This window comes from Coffea arabica, chromosome 5c, assembly GCF_036785885.1.
Source record: "Coffea arabica cultivar ET-39 chromosome 5c, Coffea Arabica ET-39 HiFi, whole genome shotgun sequence".
NCBI lineage: Eukaryota > Viridiplantae > Streptophyta > Magnoliopsida > Gentianales > Rubiaceae > Coffea > Coffea arabica.
This window is the reverse complement of record NC_092319.1, coordinates 37,264,235-37,274,287: the sequence shown is the minus strand read 5'-3', so window position 1 is coordinate 37,274,287 and position 10,053 is coordinate 37,264,235.

Sequence of the window (10,053 nt, the reverse complement as noted above, 5' to 3'; positions counted from 1 at the left end):
AGAAGCATCTTCTTATGCTTTTACCAGAGCATATTTTGAAAGGAAAAATCTTATTTTTAAAGATAATCTGTGGGCATATAAGGGGGCATCATCTAGTGAACAAAGATCTAAGACTGTACATGATTCTTCACCCATTTCACTCACTCCCATTCACCCTAGGAAGTCTACCACTAAAGCATCTTCCTCTTCTAGTAATGAGGTAATTGAGCTTCTTCATGAACTCAAACAGCATGTTCTTCTTCTAGAACATGGCCTAATGCTCACCATGTCTTCTGAGCAACAAGCTGCCTTTCTTGATAAAAAGAACCTTCTTTTTCCTCCACCTGTGGTTGAGGAAGTCTCACATGACAAAGAACCTCGAACCACTGACCCAGGTTCATCAGTTCCAGATCCGAATCCATCAACTCCTGTGACTCCTCATGGCCCTTCCACATCAGACAAAGGCAAGGCACCAATTGAAGAAGCTACTGAAGATGATGAAGAAACTGATGAGGAAGACCTCTCTCAATATCAGCTCTCTCGGAGGACTCCTGGATCCACTTAGTTCATCATTTAGGACATTTGCATTCTGTTTGTCTCTTTTATGTGTTTGTGGTATTCAACAATGAATATGTATTGTAATGGATATTTTAAGTTTCTTTTGGTATGATCTGGTGGATGTTTAAGTACTGTTTTGATGAATGTCTAAATATTTTGATGAATGATTGTCTATTCTGCTTGTGTGAATGTAATGAATTTGTGGATTGTATGATTGTCTATTGAATATGATTGTCTATTTTAAGTACTGTTTTGATGGATGTGTTGGATGGTGTCACCAGGATGTTGATTTGTGAACTTGTGTAAATTTGTGACTGTGTGGATGACAAAAAGGGATGTTGATGTTGATGTGATTGGTTGCCCTTTTGTGATGACAAAAAGGGGGAGATGGTATAATGATTGGATTGAGTGATGATTGGTGATTGATGATTAGTGATGTTAGGATATGTTGGAATTGATTGTTTAAATTTGGATTGGCTGATATGCTAAATTGTTTAATGTTTAATTGTTTAACTCGGTTGGGCAGCCAAGTGAGGGGGAGTTTTTCAAAATTTTTAAATTTTAGGTTTCACTAAGACAGGGGGAGTTTTCATCTCAATCATCAATTTCATTTCAAACTTTTGTTTTGTCATCATCAAAAAGGGGGAGAATGTTATTCTTGGTTTTGATGATCACAAAAGTTTGTTTATACAGACCAAGAAAGTGAACACTTTGATCTGGTCTGTTGGAACAAAGAAAGCATATGTTCGTTTATCTCCTGACTACGTTGCTTTGGATGTGGCAAACAAGATTGGAATAATATGAATGAATTTAGTCATTGTTTTATTTTCGATCAAAGATATTGTCCTTTAAGTATGTCTAGTTTGTCATTCTTGGTACTTTGAAATATTTGTCTAACCTTCCTCAAATACAAGTGTTTTTTGTCTATCCAAGAATCAGGTTCAAATATGTCATGAAATGTAAAACAACCAAAATGAGAAGCAAAAACAGGACATTCAGGTCGGACGGCCGAAAGGAAACTGTCGGACGTCCGAAAAGATAAAGAACATCAGGAAGGAAGCACCGTCGGACGCTCACATGGAAGCATCGGACGTCCGGAAGGATCGGACGCTTGCCATCGGACGCTAATCAACCGCATCGGACGTCCGAAAAATTCCAAGATAACTTGCTAGCTCTCGGCCCAAGGTCGGACGCTGTGCTGTCGGACGACAAAGAACTTATCGGACGTCCGAACCTCAACTTGGCTATCATCGGACGATTGGTTCGGACGATGATTCGATCGTCGGACGTCCGACAGCCCCAACGGCTAGTTGACTCTTCAGCTGCCTTCTATCCGTTGGAAGCATTGATGAAGCCCATTTCTGGATCCCTTTAAAATCAAACTGGTCTGAACGAAGTAGGGACTTTTGCTCACTTTGTTTACAAGTTCTCAAGAGATATTTTAGCTAGAAAATAGTCTCCAAAGCAGATTTGTATTAAAGTGGTGTGAATTTCTGTTGAGCATTTCTTTTGTGGTTGAAAGGATCTTTAGTGTAGCTTTGTTGAGGGTTTTCTGAGTGATTGTAAAACTTCCTAGCTTGACTAAGTGAGGCTTAGGGCAAGGAGGAAGAGCTCCCTCCATTGTACATCTAGTTGATCTTCGTTCATCAAAGAGAAGGTGCTCTTCCTAGTGTTTGGTCTTCAAGTTTGGGTAAAGCTTGGTAGACACTTGGTTTGTTTCTCTATTTTATATTTCTGTTTAATAAAATCTTCATTGCTTATCTATACTTGGTTCTCTGATTAATATTGCTATTGTCTTCTAATCTACTTGGTTGATCATTACTAAAAAGGAAGGTAAATTTTCATTAAAGAAAAAGTGCATAAACTTGGTTAAGATTTTAATCAACCAATTCACCCCCCCCCTCTTGGTTGTCTGTGGGACTTACACAACGGCATCGTTTTTGCAAAGACTCTGAACTCGCCCCAAAACTACGTCACATTACTCATGATTTCGGACACAGGCCTTTTATGCCCAAAAGTAGCAGTGTTTGCACAAGAGCCTTCCCTATAGCAACTGGGATAGCATCAGATAATGTGCAAATGGAAAAGTTTTTTTTTTTTGAAAAAGCAAATGGAAAAGTTCAAGTAAAAGAAAACCCAAAGACAAATGTGTAAGGTTAAATAAACAGAGCATGCAAGTGTGATGCGAAAAAAAGTTTATATCTTATTATGTCTCAAAATATAATTATTATAAATTACTTTAATTTTTACAAATGATTATCTTAGGTTTCAAACAAACTAAGTTTGATATAATATTAAAACAAGACAATACAATAAAAATTCATATACTATATTCTAATATTTTATGAAAGTTAAATATTATAAAGTATAATCATTTATGATGAGAATAGTTCTATAAATAATTAATTATGAAAATTCTATGGAAGAATTTATAAAGAAAAAAATAATAATGTATCATTTAAGAATCATATACTTTGAGGTATGCATTCATAGTGAATAGAATTTAACTTTTCAAGCCAAGATTTTTTTTTTTTTTGGTTTGGCGCATTCTTGAAATGGTTATACTTTGATAAAATCTAAGCTATGCTTTCCAATAATACACACTGTGGATGATGAAAGAATATGTTTTTTAATATATAATCTATACTTTATGAGTTAAATCTTTTGCACAAATATCCAAGGACAGACCTAGAGAGGGCTCGCCTCCCAAGTTTTAGAAAATTTGATTTGTCTCTCGTAAAAATAATTAAAAATTTTAAAAATATTCTATAAAAATGTTAAATTTTTGCATCTGCAAAAGTATAAAATTATTTTATTTTATATACTTAATTAAATTTAGATATATTAAGATTTGTCCCCTCAACGTGAATTTTGCTTTATACACTTAGCATTGATATACATATATATATATATATATATATATATATCCGTGTGTGTGCGCGCACATATGAGTGCATGCATGCGTATGTGTAGGAAAATATTCACAATTTTTAACTTAGACCGCCATATTAAATTTAGGTTTTTTTAATTGTTGTAACTGAGTTCAGTCATGCCAATTTTCTTTTTTTTTTTCTCTCTTTGCCCTGTTTCATACTATACTTTCATATATCATGAACTAATGTCACAATACAAATGAGCACTTTTGCTAGGAACTCTTTTAACTGTACTAATTTTTAGTTTTAGTTCATAGTTACCAGTGTGATGCTGTTCAGTTTCTGCTGGAAATCGAAGCATTCCATTGTAACATGGAGTTGAGTAGTTTAAGTACATTGACTTTCATGTACAAGATAAATCGTTACTTATCAAGAAGAAACCATACCTTTTTCTCCCCATTTTTTTCCCTTTCCATCTCTGGCGTAAAAAATTTGCTCCATTGAAATTGGTAATCCCCAAAAAAATCCATACACGATGTTGGAAAAATAACAAAGAAAACCATTATTTAGTGTTGGAAACTTTTCAAAATTTGTATGATGTACATACATGTAATTAATGTATATTTATTAATTTTTGGTACATGTATGGTATTGTGAATGTTTCTGAAATGTACATTCATTTATGAATGTATTCATGTATATGGGAATTATTGAATGAAAGGATAAATTCATGTTTTGATCTAATGATCATGAGATGTATGAATTAAAATGCATGAATGTGTACACAATACTTTGAATCTATTCATACAAGTGTTTAATGAGGTCTTTTGTTTCCCAAACAATCTTCCTATATAAAGAGGTCAAGTAGAGAGTGGTTTGCTGCAGAAAATCACTTTCCTACTATTCTATACTCTCTCAAAAAGCACTCCTTAGTTCACAAAGGGTTTGTCTTGTTTTGTGCAAGAGTTTAAAATAAACAAATTTCATCTTATCCTAAAGGATATTTGTCCAAGGTTATTGCACGTTATTCCGGACAAATAAAGTCTAAAGGAAAGTGATATCTATCAAGATTTGAAGCCAAGTCTTGTTACAATATTTGCTAGTCCTTTACAATCTACCCAACAGTCTTTAGGCTTTATTCATACTCTACAGTGGCTGGTACCTTGAAAGATTTGGCATCCAACATTGTCAAGCTCGAGAGGTTTGATGGAGGAAATTTCATTCGTTGGCAAAAACGTGTTCATTTCCTTCTCACTGCACTCAAAGTAGTCTATGTTTTGATCACACCAAAACCATTGATCAATCTCGAGGAAGAAACTCTTGAAGACATCCGAAAACGTCAGAAATAGGAGAACGACGATGAAATATGCCGTGGTCACATCCTCAATACCATGAGTGATAGCCTGTTTGATGTCTACCATTCAATTACTACCGCCAAGAAAATTTGGGATCGTTTGGAGTCCAAATACATGCAAGAAAATGCTACAAGTAAGAAGTTTCTTGTCTCATCTTTTAATAATTATAAAATAGTAGATAGTAAGTCTGCTATGGAGCAATTTAGTGAGATTGAAAGGCTTCTTAATCACTTCACACAATACAATCTACACATGGAAGAAGCCATTATTGTTTGTTCTATAATAGATAAGTTATCACCTTCTTGAAAAGATTTCAAAAGAGACCTCAAACATAAGAAAAAAGATATCTCTCTTGAGATTCTTGCTAAATCTCTTCGAGTAGAAGAGGAAATTCGCATGCAAGAAAAGAAGGATACTCAAATCCTTGAAGAGAACAAAGATTCTACTTCAAAAGTGCATGTGATTGAAGAGAAACAAATTGAAAAGTCTCAAGGAAGCAAGAAGGGCCAACAACCAAAGAATCAGTCCAAGAAAAGGAAGAAGGGACAGTGTTTTTATTGCAAGAAAGAGGGACATTACAAGTCCGAATGCAAGATTCTTCAAAACAAGAAGAAGAAACAAGAGTCTTCCCAAAACACAAGCAAAAATCTTGTGGCAATGATATCTGAAATCAATATGATTGAAGATGATTTTGCTTGATGGGTTGATTCTGGAGCTACGCGACACGTGTGCAACAACAAAACGTTCTTCAAGTCCATGAAATCGGTGGATGAAAGCACCGTTGTTTACATGGGAAATTCTGCTATAATTCCGGTTCAAGACATTGGAGAAGTAGAATTAAAATTTACTTCCTGCAAGGTTATAACCTTGACAAATGTGTTTTATGTACCGGAAGTTAGGAAAAACTTGGTGTCGGCTGGTTCGTTAAATAAATTTGGCTTTAGACTTGTGTTTGAGTCTGACAAATTTATTTTGTCTAAATATGGTATGTTTGTAGGCAAGAGTTATCTTTGCAATGGGATGTTTAAGTTGAATGTACTTGCTATTAGAAATAATAAGATTGATATTATTTCTGCGTATTTGGTTGAGTCTTCTTTTGAATTATGGCATAATAGGATTGATCATGTTAATTACAAAAGAATGCATAAAATGATTAGACTTGATTTGCTGCCATATTGTGATAAGATTGAAGGGAAATGCAAAACATGCATGCTAACAAAAATCACAAGAAATTCATTTCCTAAAGTTGAAAGATCATCTAAAATCTTGGATTTTATTCATAGTGATGTATGTGATTTGCATGGTACTCCTACTTTTGGTGGTAAAAAGTACTTTGTGACTTTTATTGATGATTATAGTAGATACTATCATGTTTTCTTGTTACACTCAAAAGGTGAAACTTTGCAAAAATTTAAGATATACAAATCAGAAGTTGAATTTCATTGTGAATCCTTTATCAAATGTCTAAGGACAGATAGAGGTGGAGAATATTATGATATTACTTATTTTGAGTCTGTTGGGATAAAACATGAGGTGACTGCTTCTTATACACCATAACAAAATGGTGTAGGCGAAAGGAAAAATCGTGTATTGACATAAATGGTTAATGCACTTTTGTCAAAATCTGGTTTAAGTCAAGGATTTTGGGGTGAAGCCTTGTTAACGGCTTGTCATATCCTAAATAGAGTTCCTAATAAAAGAAGTTCTATAACCCCTTATGAATTTTGGAATAAAAGGAAATCGAACCTAAACTATTTGAAAGTTTGGGGTTGTAGAGATGTTGTAAAACTCCCAAAACCTATAAAAAGGAAATTGGGAGAAAGAGGTGTGGAGTGTATATTCTTAGGATATGCACAAAATAGCAAAGCATATAGGTTCATGGTAATTGAACCTAATGATTTAATTTCGGTTAATACCATAATTGAGTCTAGAGATGCTATTTTTGAAGAGAATAGGTTCACCTCTATAAAAGATGTTATTCTAAAATCAAGTGAATTGACAAAAGATGGTGAAAATGAAACCATTGAATTAAGAAGGAGCAAAAGAGCTAGAAAGTCAAAAGATTTCGGTTCGGACTTTTATATGTATCTAGTTGAAGGAACTAGAGATATAGTGAGCAACCAAATTTCATATTGCTTCAATACTGAAGCTGATCCCAAGACCTATGAAGAAACAATGAACTCACAAGATATTCCCTTTTGGAAGGAAGCTATTAATGATGAGATGGACTCAATCATGAGTAATAAAACCTGGAAATTAGTAGACTTACCACCTGATTTAAAACCAATCGGTTGTAAGTGGATCTTCAAGAAGAAAATGAAGAGCGATGGAACTATTGATAAGTTCAAGACCAGGTTGGTTGCCAAAGGGTTCACACAAAAGTATAGTGTGGACTATTTTGAAACATATTCACCAGTAGCTAGAATTGCTACAATTAGAGTACTACTTGCTATAGATTCTATCCAAAATCTAGTCATTCACCAAATGGATGTTAAAACAGTATTCTTGAATGGTGATTTGGATGAAGAAGTATATATGGAGCAACTAGAAGAGTTTGTGATACCTGGTCAAGAGCATAAGGTGTGTAAACTTGTAAAGTCTTTATATGGACTAAAACAAGCACTGAAACAATGGCATCAGAAATTTGACCAAGTTATTCTTGCTAGTGGATTCAAAATAAATGAATCTGATAAATGTATTTAAAGCAAGTTTGATGATGGCAAAGGTGTCATAATTTGTTTATATGTTGATGACATGTTGATTTTTGGAACTGACTTGGAACAAGTTGAAGTCACAAAAACTTTGCTTTCAAGCAAATTTGACATGAAAGGCATGGGTGGGGCATATGTCATTCTTGGTATGAGAATCTTCAAACATGATAACAATATAATGTTGTCTCAAACACATTATATTGAAAAGATTATTAACAAATTCAATCAAAGTGATTGTATTCCAACCTCAACACCATTGGATCCCAAAATAAATTTTGTGAAAAATGAGGGGGATCCAAAATCTCAAATGGAATATGCCAAGGTTATAGGGTGCTTAATATACGCAATGACTTGTACTAGACCTGATATTGCATATGCAGTTGGTATATTGAGCAGATATACAAGCAACCCTAATAGGTTACATTGGCAAGGTGTAACCAGAATTTTAAAGTATTTAAAGGGCACTAAGGACTATGGTATATGTTATATCGGTTATTCTTCAGTTTTAGAAGGATTTTCAGATGCTAGTTGGATCACCAATAAAGATGATCACTCATCGACAACTGGTTGAATCTTTTTGCTTGGTGGAGGTGCAATTTCTTGGGGTTCTAAGAAACAGACTTGTATCACCGTTTCAACAATGGCAGCAGAGTTTGTAGCACTTGTTTCGGCCTGTAAAGAAACTGAATGGCTACGTAATTTACTTTGTGATATACCATTGTGGCCAACACCTTTGTCGCCTATCTCAATCCATTGTGATAGTGCAGTTACACTTGCTAAAGCATATAGTCAAGTGTATAATGGTAAATCATGACATATCGGTTTGAGACATAGTTATGTCAAAGATTTGATTATAAATGGAGTCATATCAATTGACTTTGTGAGATCAAATGAAAATTTGAGTGATCCTTTGATGAAAGGATTATCAAGAAATTTGGTGTCAAAAACATCAAGGGGGATGGGTTTAAAGTTCAAAATTCTTAATCACTAATGGTGGAACCTTAATTCAACGCTAGATACAACGTCTAGTCTTGAATTCAATGAGTGAAAGTACACCATTCTAGTGGTTGGTGCACTATGTGAAGTTTAGACATCCCAATATTGAATAGTGCATGTTATTCTCGCCAGTGCAAATGCAAGGATAAGTCATTGGACTTTTAACGAATCTTAAAAGTGTTATCTATGGCGGGGGTACTAAGATGTCGCCTATATGAATGTTGGTTTTCGGCAAACCACAAAGTTAAAGACTTTACTTTGTAAACATTCATGAAATGATAGTGATACAAGGCCGTAAAATATATCGTTGAAGAACTTATGGTTGTGCATTGCTCAGTGTGTGATGTGTTTATGAGGTTGGTCCAATGTCCAAGTGTGGTTCAAAACTTGTCTACCATCTTGAAGGATTGATTTCAAAGAACCTTCACTAAGATAGTGGTTCAATCGAAAGACACCATTATTTATGCATATGAGTGTCAGATTACTTGGTGACTTTTTAGAAATCCATTTTCTAAATTTTGAAAATGGCGGGGGATTGTTAGAAACTTTTCAAAATTTGTATGATGTACATACATGTAATTAATGTATATTCATTAATTTTTGGTACATGTATGGTATTGTGAATGTTTCTGAAATGTACATTCATTTATGAATGTATTCATGTATATGGGAATTATTGAATGAAAGGATAGATTCATGTTTTGATCTAATGATCATGAGATGTATGAATTAAAGTGCATGAATGTGTACACAATACTTTGAATCTATTCATATAAGTATTTAATGAGGTCTTTTGTTTCCCAAACAATCTTCCTATATAAAGAGGTCAAGTAGAGAGTGGTTTGGTGCAGAAAATCACTTTCCTACTATTCTATACTCTTTCAAAAAGCACTCCTTAGTTCACAAAGGGTTTGTCTTGCTTTGTGTAAGAGTTTAAGACAAACAAACTTCATCTTACCCTAAAGAATATTTGTCCAAGGTTATTGCACGTTATACCGGACAAATAAAGCCTAAAGGAAAGTGATATCTATCAGGATTTGAAACCAAGTCTTGTTACAATATTTGTTAGTCCTTTACAATCTACCCAACATTTAGGTCTTCTCTTAGGCATGTCATAATTTTTTTTCTAATACTAATTTTTTTTCTTTTGTCTAGTACTCTATTCCATTACTGCAGCTAGGACACCTTAATATTTATACCCCTTACTCCAAACAAAAGTTGATGATAAAGCTCTTGCTCGAATAAGGGTTGGTAGCTTGGCTATCCTCAGCGCCTTGGTGACGGTGAAGTTTTTAATATAGTTTTTGGATTTCATAATCCATAGACAATATTTCTTTCATTTGCATGTTTCTAATTTCAGCAATTTCAACGGATAGCTAGCCAATAAAATGTTGTGTACCAAAATATTAAGACACGGATAGCCAATCAAATATTATCAAACCAAAACTTATTAGCATGTAAGCGATTTTTCATGTAGCTATCAACGAAAATCCTGAAACTTTTTTCTTTAATTGTTTAACCTAGAAAAATGACAACAATTTCATTTTTTTTCATTTTGAGTAATTGACAAATGGGCTAGGA